Source organism: Triticum urartu, unplaced genomic scaffold (genome assembly GCF_056163025.1).
Source record: "Triticum urartu cultivar PI428250 unplaced genomic scaffold, HENAU_Tu73 scaffold922, whole genome shotgun sequence".
NCBI classification, from domain to species: domain Eukaryota; kingdom Viridiplantae; phylum Streptophyta; class Magnoliopsida; order Poales; family Poaceae; genus Triticum; species Triticum urartu.
The window spans coordinates 2,501-20,000 of NW_028261118.1; positions in this window are offsets into that span (position 1 = coordinate 2,501).

Consider the following 17,500-nt stretch of genomic DNA (forward strand, 5'->3'; position numbering starts at 1 on the left):
TAGAAACAAGGATAGCGAACGGGTTACCTACTCCTAAGGGTCAAAGCAAGCCCTTTAATTCAATTCTTTATTCTTACATTAAAATTCTTACATTAAAGAATGAATAAAATCTCCCCAAGTAGGATTCGAACCTACGACCAGTCAGTTAACAGCCGACCGCTCTACCACTGAGCTACTGAGGAACAAGGGGGGATTCGACCTCCTAGAGTTCAACTCCCGCTCTCAACCCATGAACAATATGAGTCCGAAGCTTCTTTCGTAACTCCCATAATTTCTTCGTAGTGGCTCCGTTCCATGCCTCATTTCATAGGGAAGCCCAAAGTGGCTCTATTTCATTCTATTTCACTTCCTAGCACTTCCTATCATTTAATATCCATCCCTTTGGTCTTATTGACATAAGAGATGTCATTTATAGTCTATCTCTTTCTATATATGGAAAGTCAAGAAATTCTCATCGAAACATCGAGAAATTGTGCATATAGAAAACTCTAAAGAAAGAAAAAAAGGAGACCCATGCCATGATTTTCAAATCTTTTCTATTTAGTAGTCTAAGTTTCTCGATGAGGATAATTAATTCGGTCGTTGTGGTCGGACTCTATTATGGATTTCTGACTACATTCTCCATAGGTCCCTCTTAGATCTTCTTTCTCCAATCTTGGATTAGGGAAGAAGGAGATATTCGCGACTACTGGCGATTTCATTATGGGGCAGCTCATGATCTTCATATCGATCTATTATCCACCTCTGTATCTATTCTTTCTTAGCTAAACAGGTGGAAGATCTATCCAATTTGGTTATATTATATCATGGACTCGAAAAACGGATCTGAATTTGACTGAAATGCACGATCTTCACAGGTATCACTTTTCACGATACCTAAAAGGTGGAATAGCGATTTTCGAACCATTTCCTATAAGAGAATGGTTTCCATTACTTTGAGAAATGGATTCTTATATCAAACTATAGCTATTGCATTAAAGAAGAAAAGAAACTAATAGAAGTCGAAGACGCGGAATGATAGTGAATAGAGAGAAAGATTCTTCTGATTTTCTTGTTTCTATCTACTAGACGCCGTAGAGAATTGAGAATTTTCATGTCTTTCAATTCTCGTACTCGTAATTGGAAAGTTATGGAAGGAGACCCATCATTTTGCAATGAAAACAACATATAAAACTCTGGACAATTTCGAAATCAGGCCAAGCGTCTTAATACATATGCAAAAAAATTCATTATTGGCCCACCATTGATTAGAAGATTTAGCTTGTATGAATCGCTATTGGTTTGATACGAATAATGACAATCGTTTCAGTATGTTAAGGATACAGATGTATCCACAATTCATTTAGAGTTACTTAATAGTCTATTTCTTATACCATATCTCTATCCCGTGAAATTCTCGAGCCAAAAGATGGATGCATATGCTGTGTTTCATTTTGCTAAATGATATCAATTAAATGGTGTATCAATTCCATAAATTGCATATAGCAATAAATAAATCAGCAAAATTCTTTCTAATATTTTAGATAGAAGAAACATTTCTTCTATCTAAAATATTAGAAAGAATGTACCCTTCTATCCAAATCCAATTTGCATCGATAAAATAAATCCAAATTCCAGTAGTAGATGAATAATTGCAAATTTGTGTGTGTACGAGATTAGAATAACTTCAAAATAACTGACATAATTTTGTATTTTTCCTGATCAGAAAAATACATGAAAAAGAAAGGAGGTAGAAAAATTTTTGGATTTATGGTTAAAGAAGAAAAAGAAGAAAACAGGGGTTCTGTTGAATTTCAAGTATTCAGTTTCACCAATAAGATACGGAGACTTGCTTCACATTTGGAATTACACAAAAAAGATTTTTCATCGGAAAGAGGTCTACGAAGACTTTTGGGAAAACGTCGACGTTTGCTGGCTTATTTGGCAAAGAAAAATAGAGTACGTTATAAGAAATTAATCGGTCAGTTGAATATTCGGGAGCAGTAATTTAATCGTTCAAATTTTTTTCTTGTTTTATTATTTTTTTAGTAGTCTTATAGTAGTCTTAGATTTTTCATTTTGATGAGCCTCGCTTTGAGGAATTCATGGAATAATCCATTTTCATGGAATAATGAATTAAGGAAGAAAGGATATGAGTCTACCGCTTACAAGAAAAGATCTCATGATAGTCAATATGGGCCCTCAACACCCATCAATGCATGGTGTTCTTCGACTGATCGTTACTCTCGATGGTGAGGATGTTATTGATTGTGAACCCATATTAGGGTATTTACACAGAGGAATGGAAAAAATCGCGGAAAACCGAACTATTATACAATACTTACCTTATGTAACAAGGTGGGATTATTTAGCTACTATGTTTACAGAAGCAATAACAGTAAATGCACCAGAATTCTTGGAGAATATTCAAATACCACAAAGAGCCAGCTATATTAGGGTAATTATGTTAGAATTAAGCCGGATAGCTTCTCACTTGCTATGGCTTGGACCTTTTATGGCGGATCTCGGCGCACAGACTCCTTTTTTCTATATTTTTAGAGAGAGAGAATTAATATATGATCTATTTGAAGCTGCTACAGGTATGCGAATGATGCACAATTACTTTCGCATCGGAGGAGTAGCCGCCGATCTACCTTATGGATGGATCGATAAATGTTTAGATTTCTGTGATTATTTTTTACGCGGAGTTGTTGAATATCAACAACTTATTACACAGAATCCAATTTTTTTAGAGCGAGTTGAAGGAGTAGGTTTTATTAGCGGAGAAGAAGCAGTAAATTGGGGCTTATCGGGACCGATGTTACGAGCTTCTGGAATACAATGGGATCTTCGTAAAGTAGATCCTTATGAGTCTTACAACCAATTTGATTGGAAAGTCCAATGGCAAAAAGAAGGGGATTCGTTAGCTCGCTATTTAGTACGAATTGGTGAAATGAGGGAATCCATCAAAATAATTCAACAAGCTGTAGAAAAAATTCCTGGAGGACCTTATGAAAATTTAGAAGTCCGACGCTTTAAGAAAGAAAATAATTCTGAATGGAATGATTTTGAGTATAAATTTCTTGGTAAAAAACCTTCGCCCAATTTTGAATTGTCAAGACAAGAGCTTTATGTAAGAGTAGAAGCCCCAAAAGGTGAATTAGGGATTTATCTAGTAGGAGATGATAGCCTTTTCCCCTGGAGATGGAAAATCCGTCCACCCGGGTTTATTAATTTGCAAATTCTTCCTCAGCTAGTTAAAAAAATGAAATTGGCTGATATCATGACGATATTAGGTAGTATAGATATCATTATGGGGGAAGTTGATCGTTGAAATGATAATAGATAGGGTAGAGGTAGAAACTATCAATTCTTTTTCGAAATTGGAATTATTAAAAGAAGTCTATGGACTGATATCGATTCTACCCATTTTGACCCTCCTTTTGGGAATAACAATAGAGGTACTCGTAATTGTGTGGTTAGAAAGAGAAATATCTGCGTCGATACAACAACGTATTGGTCCTGAATATGCTGGCCCCCTGGGCCTGCTTCAAGCTATAGCAGATGGGACTAAGCTACTTTTTAAAGAAGATATTCTGCCATCCCGAGGAGATATTTCTTTATTTAGCATTGGACCCTCTATAGCAGTCATATCAGTTTTATTAAGTTTTTTAGTTATCCCTTTGGGATATCATTTTGTTTTAGCCGATCTTAGTATTGGTGTTTTTTTATGGATTGCCATTTCAAGTATAGCTCCTATTGGTCTTCTTATGGCAGGATATAGCTCAAATAATAAATATTCTTTTTCAGGCGGTCTACGAGCTGCTGCTCAATCCATTAGTTATGAAATACCATTAACTTTTTGTGTGCTAGCAATATCTCTACGTGTGATTCGTTAAAATAGATCTTTTTCCTATAAAATCCATTAACTATTTATATTCCTTTTCTTATTTAGTATTTGGGTTGGTAAGTTAAACTAGATAGCTATATGAGTGAAACAAAACAGCTTATAAATTTGTAGTAAAAAGAAAAAATCTCATTTCCTACGTACAAGAAAAAAGTGGAAGTAAACATAAGCAGTGTAAACTCTTTATCCCAAGGTTGATATTTTTTAATTAGTCATCATATCTTGAAGCGGCCAAGAATAAAGGATTCACGATATGGAATTCCATTACTAGAATACTCCTAGTTATTACTATAACTTAATAATCCATAAGAAGAATCCACCAAAAGTTAGTGAAGGGTTAGGAACACTAAAGTACATAAAGGATTAGTAATGGAAAATCTAAAACATTAGAGATTTTTGCCCATAAAAGGAATCATAATAAGGACTTGCAATTTGTAGAAATTATCAAGTAGTACTTTCTTCGGATTCCGATCCAGAGTATGTTCCCATTCACTTGTTAAGGAAATGGCTATCAAGAACGAATTAACCCTTTATCCATTTTTTCTTTTTAAATACCCCCTCCCTGGGGAAAGAAGAATAGTAAAAAAGATATGGAGTGCACTAGAAAAAATTTTCATTATTTCCTTCCTCTATCCATATTCATGCAGAATTGCTCATGAACTAATACCCAACTCTTTCCATTTATTAATTGAATTCCTATAACAAGTAACAAGTGTTTTATTCCAAGATTAAGTTATTACTGAACAAAGAAAAATTTTCATTATATTATAAAGGATGAGATCAATTCGGAAGCGCTTTTTCTTATTCTAGCAGACGGAATTCCTTTGGTCTAATTTAGGACTTTCAAATCTATTTTATTTTATCTAATTCTATCTACGCCCCCGGGGCTAGGAACAAAACAGTCCTTTCCTTTTTCTGATCATAGAGAAGCCGTATGAAGCTAAGGTTTCATGTACGGTTTTGAAATAGCGGTGGGAACTGTGATGTTATCACCGACTATGATTATCTAACAGTTCAAGTACAGTTGATATAGTTGAAGCACAGTCAAAATACGGTTTTTTTGGATGGAATATTTGGCGTCAGCCTATAGGTTTTCTGGTTTTTTTAATTTCTTCTTTGGCAGAATGTGAAAGATTACCCTTTGATTTACCAGAAGCGGAGGAAGAATTAGTAGCAGGTTACCAAACTGAATATTCCGGTATCAAATATGGTTTATTTTATCTTGTTTCTTACCTAAATTTATTAGTTTCTTCTTTATTTGTAACAGTTCTCTACTTGGGCGGGTGGAATTTATCTATTCCCTATATATCCTTTTTTGATTTTTTCCAAATGAATAAAGCAGTTGGAATTTTGGAAATGACAATGGGTATATTTATTACATTAACTAAAGCTTATTTATTTCTCTTCATTTCTATCACAATAAGATGGACTTTACCGAGGATGAGAATGGATCAGTTATTAAATCTTGGATGGAAATTTCTTTTACCTATTTCCCTGGGCAATCTCTTATTAACAACCTCTTCTCAACTTGTTTCACTATAAATAAGATAATACAATAATAGTAAGAATATTTTCAACACAAAAGCTCTCTCAAACAAGAGAAAGAAACATATCTTTTTCATAGATATTTAGAATGAATATGTTCCCTATGGTAACTGGGTTCATGAGTTATGGTCAACAAACAATACGTGCTACAAGGTACATAGGTCAAAGTTTCATAACTACCTTATCCCACACAAATCGTTTACCTATAACGATTCACTACCCTTATGAAAAATCAATTACACCAGAGCGTTTCCGAGGGCGAATCCACTTTGAATTTGATAAATGTATTGCTTGTGAAGTATGTGTTCGCGTATGTCCGATAGATTTACCCGTTGTGGATTGGAGATTTGAAAAGGATATTAAAAGAAAACAATTGCTTAATTATAGTATTGATTTCGGAGTTTGTATATTTTGTGGCAATTGTGTTGAGTACTGTCCAACAAGCTGTTTATCAATGACTGAAGAATATGAACTTTCTACCTATGATCGTCATGAATTGAATTACAATCAAATTGCTTTAAGTCGGTTACCAATCTCCATAATGGGAGATTACACAATTCAAACAATTAGGAATTCGTCTGAAAGTAAAATAAACAAAGAAAAATCTTCGAATTCAAGAACGATTACTGATTACTAAACTTTGATTTTGTCTTTCTGTTATAAAAATCTAATAATTCTTTATTAAACTTTAAAATTAAACTATAAAGAAAAACGAAAAACTACTGCTTATTGGAAATTATTTCTTATTTTAAATCAGACTAGATTTTCGTGATATAATATAATTTATAACTATAAGTTTATACACAAAAAAATACCCTAATCCTTTTTTCCTTCCTTGAATCCTTTAGTTTTAGTCAGTTCATGAAAAATTTTATACTATTAATTTCTTTTTATCCATAATGGATTTACCTGGACCAATACATGAGATTCTTATGCTATTTGGGGGATTTGTTCTTCTACTAGGGGGTCTAGGAGTAGTATTACTTACCAACCCCATTTATTCTGCCTTTTCGCTGGGATTAGTTCTTGTTTGTATATCCTTATTCTATTTTTTATTAAATTCCTACTTTGTAGCTGTCGCACAACTTCTTATTTATGTGGGAGCCATAAATGTCTTGATCATATTCGCTGTAATGTTCGTAAATGGCTCAGAATGGTCTAAAGATAAGAATTATTGGACTATTGGAGATGGGTTCACTTCACTCGTTTGTATAACTATTGTTTTTTCACTAATGACTACTATCCCAGATACGTCGTGGTATGGAATTCTTTGGACTACAAGATCAAACCAAATAGTAGAACAGGGTCTCATAAATAATGTTCAACAAATTGGAATTCATTTAGCAACCGATTTTTATCTTCCGTTTGAACTCATTTCCATAATTCTTCTAGTTTCTTTAATAGGTGCAATTACTATGGCTCGGCAATAAGAAAACTTAGAAAAAGTACAAATTATAAGAATTGCAAATCTAAAATAAATAACTAAAGAATCACAATTTTGATTTAGTAAAATCCATCTACTGCCAACAAATACCTCCTTTTTTTTTTTTTTTTTTTTCTTTTGTTGTGTAATTGTTCTATTGTAATTAATTGAATCGGTTCAATTCTTGCCCTCATATTGAAATGAATCGAGATTGATAAGGAGTTAGTTAATGATGTTTGAGCATGTACTTTTTTTGAGTGTCTATTTATTTTCGATTGGTATCTATGGATTGATCACAAGCCGAAACATGGTTAGAGCTCTAATATGTCTTGAACTTATACTGAATTCAATTAATCTAAATCTCGTAACATTTTCTGATCTATTTGATAGTCGCCAATTAAAAGGAGATATTTTCGCAATTTTTGTTATAGCCCTTGCAGCTGCTGAAGCCGCTATTGGACTATCCATTCTTTCTTCCATCCATCGTAATAGGAAATCCACTCGTATCAATCAATCTAATTTATTGAATAATTAGACTTTTGAATAATTAGACATAGAATCCTCTAAACAAAGGCGCACATATTAAAATAAATAGAAATCAATACTATTTTCTTAGTATTATTTGAGAATATCCATTTTTTTTAGTAGATTATTGCATAGTATTCTTTTTCACTTAAATGAATTTTTGTATTTGTAATTCATTGATATTGCAATTTGAATATTGCAATAATTTATATTGAAAAGACGATAGCCAATTTATTGGCTAATTCGAATTCGTCTGTACAATTCGTAAAATTCTTTCTTATTTCTTATTTATTGTTGAAATCCAAAATTAAAGTCTCTTGGCTCTCTTCACGCTTTCTCACAAACAGATTAAAAAATAGATTTTTTTTTTTGAAGTTTGGATAAACCATTGCTTCGTCTGGTGTCTACAATACATATGACTCATTATAGTACTAATTTCATTTTTACCAGATCGAAAAATTTTATGTTGAAAAGAAAAATTTATAGATCCAATGTCACATTCCGTAAAAATTTACGATACATGTATAGGATGCACTCAATGTGTACGAGCTTGTCCAACAGATGTATTAGAAATGATACCCTGGGATGGATGTAAAGCCAAGCAAATTGCTTCCGCGCCGAGAACCGAAGATTGTGTGGGTTGTAAGAGATGTGAATCTGCCTGCCCGACAGATTTTTTAAGTGTCCGCGTTTATTTAGGGCCTGAAACAACACGTAGCATGGCTCTATCTTATTGATACGTTACAAAAAACTTCACTCGAATCGTCTGATTCCTCTTTACCGAAGAAGCCTGTGCTCGAAATAATCGAGCACGGGCTTTTCTGGTCAAAACGTATCTTGTCTTTATCACTTTATCATGAGTTATTTTCCTTGGTTAACAATACTTGTTGTTTTGCCGATATTTGCAGGTTCATTAATTTTCTTTTTACCTCATAAGGGAAACAAAGTCGTTAGGTGGTATACTATATCTATTTGTTTATTAGAATTCCTTCTAATGACTTATGCGTTCTGTTATCATTTCCAACTGGAGGATCCCTTAATCCAATTAAAGGAGGATTATAAATGGATAGATGTCTTCGATTTCCACTGGAGATTGGGAATCGATGGACTTTCATTAGGATCTATTTTATTGACAGGATTTATCACTACTTTAGCTACTTTAGCAGCTTGGCCAATTACACGGAATTCGCGATTATTCTATTTCCTGATGCTCGCAATGTATAGTGGTCAAATAGGATTATTTTCTTCGCGAGACCTTTTACTTTTTTTTATCATGTGGGAGTTAGAATTAATTCCTGTTTACTTACTTTTATCCATGTGGGGGGGGAAGAGGCGTCTATATTCAGCTACAAAGTTTATTTTGTATACTGCAGGCGGTTCCATTTTTTTCTTAATCGGAGTTCTGGGTATGGGCTTATATGGTTCCAACGAACCAGGATTAGATTTGGAAAGATTAATTAATCAATCATACCCTGCAACCTTGGAAATACTTTTATATTTTGGCTTCCTTATTGCTTATGCTGTCAAATTGCCGATTATACCCCTACATACGTGGTTACCAGATACCCATGGGGAAGCACATTATAGTACATGTATGCTTTTAGCGGGAATATTATTAAAGATGGGAGCATATGGATTGATTCGGATCAACATGGAATTGTTACCTCATGCTCATTATCTATTTTCGCCCTGGTTAGTAATAATAGGAGCGATCCAAATAATCTATGCAGCTTCAACTTCTCTTGGTCAACGAAATTTCAAAAAAAGAATAGCTTATTCCTCTGTATCTCACATGGGTTTCATAATTATAGGAATTGGTTCCATAACCAACATTGGACTCAATGGAGCTATTTTACAAATATTATCCCATGGATTTATTGGTGCTACACTTTTTTTCTTGGCAGGAACCGCTTCTGATAGAATGCGTCTTGTTTATCTCGAAGAACTGGGGGGAATATCTATCCCAATGCCTAAAATTTTTACCATGTTTAGTAGCTTTTCAATGGCTTCTCTTGCCTTACCAGGAATGAGTGGTTTTGTCGCAGAATTAGTAGTATTTTTTGGACTAATTACTAGTCCAAAATTTCTGTTAATGCCAAAAACACTAATTACTTTTGTAATGGCAATTGGAATGATATTAACTCCTATTTATTTATTATCTATGTTACGCCAGATGTTCTATGGATACAAGCTATTTAATGTTCCAAACGCAAATTTTGTGGATTCTGGACCACGAGAACTCTTTATTTTAATCTGTATCTTTTTACCAGTAATAGGAATTGGTATTTATCCAGATTTTGTTCTCTCCCTATCCGTTGACAGGGTAGAGGCTCTCTTATCCAATTATTATCCTAAATAGGTTTGCTTTTTTTTACTCGTCTGCTCTATTAATGCAGAAATAAGTAAAAAAGTATATAATGCAGAAATAAGTAAAAAAGTATAATTAGATCTATCTCGAATTTTTGAGAACCCTTTGATAAGGCGTTCAAGGGGTTCTCAAATAAAACATAAAAGTAAAAACCTTCATTTCATGAAGGTTTTATTTTATGTAATCATTTAGGTGTTAATGTAAACGAACCATAACTATGTAAGCCTATTCCTAATAGATTTATACCAAAATAACAAATCCAAATTATAAGAAATCCTATCAAAGCTATAAGTGCAGAATTCGTACCCTTCCAATTTGGATTTGTTCTACTATGTAAATAAATTGCGAATATGGTCCAAGTAATAAATGCCCAAGTTTCCTTAGGATCCCAATTCCAATAGGATCCCCAGGCCTCATTAGCCCATACTGCTCCACAAAGAATACCTACGGTTAAAAGGGTAAATCCTAGGCTAATGACACGATAACTCCAAGAATCCAAACGCTCCGTTAATTGATATTTGTAATAATTTGGAAATGAAGGGACAGAGGTTCTTTTTAAAGCACTTCTTTTTGCATAAAAATATTTAATATCACTAAAGAAAAATGTTTTATTTAAAACATTTTTTTTCTTTTTAGAAAAGAAATGGAAATTATTTCGAAATCTAATGATTAGAATAGCGGCAGATAATAAGGATCCGCACAAAAGAGTTGCATAGCTTAATAACATCATACTGACATGCATCATTAACCACTGAGATTGTAGAGCAGGTACTAGTATCGTGGATTGATGCATTTCAGTTAAAAGACCCGATGTGGCAAAGCCTTGCGTTAAAATAGTACTTGGCGTAGTTATTGTGCTTAAATCATTTTTAGAGTTCTGTATTTTAGGAATGGTATGAAGAATATACAGGGCCCATGAAAGGAAGATCAATGACTCATATAAATTACTTAATGGAAAATGTCCCGAGGAAGCCCAACGAGAAACTAAGAATCCTGTTATAGAGAAAAAAGTAACTATCATTCCTTTTTCTGACGAATCGCGTAATCCTCCAAGTTCACGAACTAATAAGGTTATAAAATGAATCGTAATCACAATTGAAATCGTTGAGAAAGAGATATGAGTTAGTATATGTTCTAAAGTTGCAAATAGCATAAGGGGAAGGTCCCATTACAAAATTGTAAATTTCGAATTGATTTCTAATCTATTGTATTCTTTTTCAAGAATGCCGCCACTCGGATTCGAACCGAGATGCTTGAGCACTGCTTCCTAAGAGCAGCGTGTCTACCAATTTCACCATGGCGGCTAACTTCAAATAATAGGTAACTTAAAAGAATAATAGCTATTATCTTGGGAATCGTCGATATTGGGAAAGTCCATAAAATTTAGGAACATTAGAGTTTTCATTAAAATAGACTTCGTTTGGTAGTATCGTTTCCATTTTTTTTTTTTACAATAAACTCTTGCTTTGCCCAATAGAAACACAAACACTGCTTGAAAGAGTTGGAACTTCTTTTTTCTAACTTGCAATTATAGAACTAATTTTTTCTAATTAATTTCCCCTTTACATTTTGAAAATTCTTTCAATACAATGAAAAAAATCCAAAAGGGTTTCTATTTAATGATGAAATTAAAATAAAATGGATAAATAGAAAAGGCTTTTTGGATTTTTTAAAAATTTCTAGAATGAAAGTCTTTATGCTCTTATTAATAAGATTTACTAACCTTATGATTTTGGAGAAGATAGGTGGAAGTTGTAAGTCCTATTGTAAGAATACTCCACTTTTCATAATTTTCCTAATAGAATATGAGGATTCTATTAGGAAAATTATGAAAAGTTCATTGATAGGAAAAGAATACTTAGCACACAGTATACCAAACAAAACTTTTTTTTTCTTGTATATATAAGATAAGAGGGGTTTTTTGTTCTAAGAATATTGTACCGAGTAATTCGACACATAAAAGTACATTCAAAGAAGAATCCAAATTATTAAATAATTGGAATTCTTTTTTGATAAGTCAATTCATATTATTCCAAAATCTTATTATTTGTTTGTTGCCCAGAAAAACCCTTTGGTTTTGGATGCTCATTACCGCTCGAAAATGATCTTGATTTTACTAAAGAATAAGATTGTACTATGGAAAAATAAGTCTTTTTCTTCCAAATATTTTTACGAATACGCTTTTTTGACATTGAAGTACGTTTTTTTGGAACTGCCATTCAAAAAGGAAATTACTTTTTTCTAGTTGTATGTGAAAGACATCTATTGCTGCAAATCAATCCTTCTTTCTTCTTTTTATTAGTATTTATACTTAGATACTGAAAGATACTTAAATTTTGAATTATTTTTTACTTCATTTTGTCTAATGCGGATAAGACAACAAGAATTTTTTAACATTTTTTCTTTATATATTTTATACTTTTTTTTTAATAATATAGAATATATAGAAGGGTTTCTCATTTAAATCTATTTATATCTATTTATATATCAAGTATACTCCATATATAGATATATGGTATGGAAGCCTATCCCCCATATAAGATAAGACGGGGGGATAAAAAGAAGGGAAAATGAAAATAGTTAATTAAGTTCAGAATGGTATTCCATAAAGGAAAGGAATTCCAATCAAAACAAAAAATACTGAGTCTCTTAAACAAGACATTCTAAAACTTAGGTAATTTATAGTCATTAGAATTTTAGTTCTATATGAAGTAAGGACTATTCGATAATTTCTTATAAACATAGGTTTTCATTGGAATTCACTCAATCAGTTAATTATGGAACAAGAGAGCTGTTTCATCTTTGTTTTAAAGAAATATAAAAATGAATTATGAATAGAAAGTAAAATGATTCCACTTTTTTTTTTTTATTTTTATAAATATCTTTATTTAGTTAATAAAATAACTTCGTTACCTAGTTATTTTATTAACTTTTTTAATTTAACCAACTAAACCCATTCTTAATTTTTAATTATTTCAATGAGATAAATTTTGGAAAAATTAAGAATTTCAGTATTTTTTCTTATTCTTTTTATTTATTCTTTCAGAAAGAGATAAGAATTGGTTTGGTGAATCGGAAACAATTTTATAGAAAAATTGAAGTAAAAATTGAAGTAAAAATTGCAATTTCTTTTCTTATGGAACATACATATCAATATGCATGGGTAATCCCTCTTCTCCCACTTCCAGTTATTATGTCAATGGGATTTGGCCTTATTCTTATTCCGACAGCAACAAAAAATCTTCGTCGCATATGGGCTTTTCCTAGTGTTTTACTCTTAAGTATAGCTATGGTATTCTCAGTTCAACTGTCTATTCAACAAATAAATGGAAGTTCGATCTATCAATATCTATGGTCTTGGACCGTCAATAATGATTTTTCTTTAGAATTTGGATACTTGATTGACCCACTTACTTCTATTATGTTAATACTAATTACTACTGTAGGAATCCTGGTTCTTATTTATAGTGATGGTTATATGTCTCACGATGAAGGATATTTGAGATTTTTTGTTTATATAAGTTTTTTCAATACTTCCATGTTGGGATTGGTTACTAGCTCCAATTTGATACAAATTTATTTTTTTTGGGAACTCGTGGGAATGTGTTCTTATTTATTGATAGGCTTTTGGTTTACACGACCAATCGCAGCGAGTGCTTGTCAAAAAGCTTTTGTAACTAATCGTGTAGGGGATTTTGGTCTATTATTAGGAATTTTAGGTTTTTTTTGGATAACAGGTAGTTTAGAGTTTAGGGATTTGTTCAAAATAGCTAATAACTGGATTCCTAATAATGGAATTAACTCTTTACTTACTACTTTGTGTGCTTTTTTATTATTCCTTGGTGCAGTTGCGAAATCCGCACAATTCCCTCTTCACGTATGGTTACCCGATGCTATGGAAGGGCCCACTCCTATTTCGGCTCTTATACACGCAGCAACTATGGTTGCTGCGGGAATTTTTCTTCTAGCTCGACTTCTTCCTCTTTTCATATCTTTACCTTTGATAATGAGTTTTATTTCTTTAGTAGGTACAATAACACTATTCTTAGGAGCTACTTTAGCTCTTGCTCAGAGAGATATTAAAAGAAGCTTAGCCTATTCTACAATGTCTCAATTGGGTTATATGATGTTAGCTCTAGGTATAGGTTCTTATCAAGCTGCTTTATTCCATTTGATCACTCATGCTTATTCAAAAGCTTTATTGTTCTTGGGATCCGGATCCGTTATTCATTCAATGGAACCTCTTGTTGGATATTCACCAGATAAAAGTCAAAATATGGTTCTTATGGGCGGTTTAAGAAAATACATTCCAATCACAAGAACTACTTTTTTATGGGGTACACTTTCTCTTTGTGGTATTCCACCTCTTGCTTGCTTCTGGTCCAAAGATGAAATCCTTAGTAATAGTTGGTTGTATTCGCCCTTTTTTGGAATAATAGCCTCCTTTACTGCAGGATTAACTGCCTTTTATATGTTTCGGATATATTTACTTACATTTGATGGGTATTTGCGTGTTCATTTTCAAAATTACAGTAGCACTAAAGAGAGTTCCTTGTATTCAATATCCTTATGGGGAAAAAGGATACCCAAAGGAGTGAATAGGGATTTCGTTTTATCAACAACGAAGAGTGGAGTTTCTTTTTTTTCACAAAATATACCAAAAATTCAAGGTAATACAAGAAATAGGATAGGATCCTTTACTACGTCTTTTGGGGCTAAAAAAACTTTTGCCTATCCGCATGAAACGGGAAATACTATGTTATTTCCTCTTCTTATATTACTACTTTTCACTTTGTTCATTGGATTCATAGGAATCTCTTTTGATAATGGAGGAATTGGTAATGGAATAGCAGAGTTAACCATATTATCAAAGTGGTTAACTCCCTCAATAAACTTTACCCAGGAAAGTTCTAATTCTTTTGTAAATTCATATGAATTTATTACTAATGCAATTTCTTCTGTAAGTCTAGCTATCTTTGGTTTATTCATAGCATATATCTTCTATGGATCCGCTTATTCTTTTTTTCAGAATTTGGATTTAATAAACTCTTTTTACAAAGGAAATCCTAAAAAAGAATTTTTAGATCAAGTAAAAAAAAATATATACAGTTGGTCATATAATCGTGGTTATATAGATATTTTCTATACTAGGGTCTTTACCCTCGGTATAAGAGGGTTAACCGAACTCACGGAGTTTTTTGATAAGGGTGTTATTGATGGAATTACCAATGGAGTGGGTCTTGCTAGTTTTTGTATAGGAGAGGAAATTAAATATGTAGGGGGAGGTCGAATCTCGTCTTATTTATTCTTTTTTTTATGTTATGTATCTGTGTTTTTATTCTTTTTTCTTTCTTAAGTTAAGGAATTTACAACAAGTCTCTTGCAAAAATAACTATCCTATCCCCTTTCTACAATCTCTCTATATCCTTGTTACATAAGGTAAGTATTGTATAATAGTTCGGTTTTCCGCGATTTTTTCCATTCCTCTGTGTAAATACCCTAATATGGGTTCACAATCAATAACATCCTCACCATCGAGAGTAACGATCAGTCGAAGAACACCATGCATTGATGGGTGTTGAGGGCCCATATTGACTATCATGAGATCTTTTCTTGTAAGCGGTAGACTCATATCCTTTCTTCCTTAATTCATTATTCCATGAAAATGGATTATTCCATGAATTCCTCAAAGCGAGGCTCATCAAAATGAAAAATCTAAGACTACTATAAGACTACTAAAAAAATAATAAAACAAGAAAAAAATTTGAACGATTAAATTACTGCTCCCGAATATTCAACTGACCGATTAATTTCTTATAACGTACTCTATTTTTCTTTGCCAAATAAGCCAGCAAACGTCGACGTTTTCCCAAAAGTCTTCGTAGACCTCTTTCCGATGAAAAATCTTTTTTGTGTAATTCCAAATGTGAAGCAAGTCTCCGTATCTTATTGGTGAAACTGAATACTTGAAATTCAACAGAACCCCTGTTTTCTTCTTTTTCTTCTTTAACCATAAATCCAAAAATTTTTCTACCTCCTTTCTTTTTCATGTATTTTTCTGATCAGGAAAAATACAAAATTATGTCAGTTATTTTGAAGTTATTCTAATCTCGTACACACACAAATTTGCAATTATTCATCTACTACTGGAATTTGGATTTATTTTATCGATGCAAATTGGATTTGGATAGAAGGGTACATTCTTTCTAATATTTTAGATAGAAGAAATGTTTCTTCTATCTAAAATATTAGAAAGAATTTTGCTGATTTATTTATTGCTATATGCAATTTATGGAATTGATACACCATTTAATTGATATCATTTAGCAAAATGAAACACAGCATATGCATCCATCTTTTGGCTCGAGAATTTCACGGGATAGAGATATGGTATAAGAAATAGACTATTAAGTAACTCTAAATGAATTGTGGATACATCTGTATCCTTAACATACTGAAACGATTGTCATTATTCGTATCAAACCAATAGCGATTCATACAAGCTAAATCTTCTAATCAATGGTGGGCCAATAATGAATTTTTTTGCATATGTATTAAGACGCTTGGCCTGATTTCGAAATTGTCCAGAGTTTTATATGTTGTTTTCATTGCAAAATGATGGGTCTCCTTCCATAACTTTCCAATTACGAGTACGAGAATTGAAAGACATGAAAATTCTCAATTCTCTACGGCGTCTAGTAGATAGAAACAAGAAAATCAGAAGAATCTTTCTCTCTCTATTCACTATCATTCCGCGTCTTCGACTTCTATTAGTTTCTTTTCTTCTTTAATGCAATAGCTATAGTTTGATATAAGAATCCATTTCTCAAAGTAATGGAAACCATTCTCTTATAGGAAATGGTTCGAAAATCGCTATTCCACCTTTTAGGTATCGTGAAAAGTGATACCTGTGAAGATCGTGCATTTCAGTCAAATTCAGATCCGTTTTTCGAGTCCATGATATAATATAACCAAATTGGATAGATCTTCCACCTGTTTAGCTAAGAAAGAATAGATACAGAGGTGGATAATAGATCGATATGAAGATCATGAGCTGCCCCATAATGAAATCGCCAGTAGTCGCGAATATCTCCTTCTTCCCTAATCCAAGATTGGAGAAAGAAGATCTAAGAGGGACCTATGGAGAATGTAGTCAGAAATCCATAATAGAGTCCGACCACAACGACCGAATTAATTATCCTCATCGAGAAACTTAGACTACTAAATAGAAAAGATTTGAAAATCATGGCATGGGTCTCCTTTTTTTCTTTCTTTAGAGTTTTCTATATGCACAATTTCTCGATGTTTCGATGAGAATTTCTTGACTTTCCATATATAGAAAGAGATAGACTATAAATGACATCTCTTATGTCAATAAGACCAAAGGGATGGATATTAAATGATAGGAAGTGCTAGGAAGTGAAATAGAATGAAATAGAGCCACTTTGGGCTTCCCTATGAAATGAGGCATGGAACGGAGCCACTACGAAGAAATTATGGGAGTTACGAAAGAAGCTTCGGACTCATATTGTTCATGGGTTGAGAGCGGGAGTTGAACTCTAGGAGGTCGAATCCCCCCTTGTTCCTCAGTAGCTCAGTGGTAGAGCGGTCGGCTGTTAACTGACTGGTCGTAGGTTCGAATCCTACTTGGGGAGATTTTATTCATTCTTTAATGTAAGAATTTTAATGTAAGAATAAAGAATTGAATTAAAGGGCTTGCTTTGACCCTTAGGAGTAGGTAACCCGTTCGCTA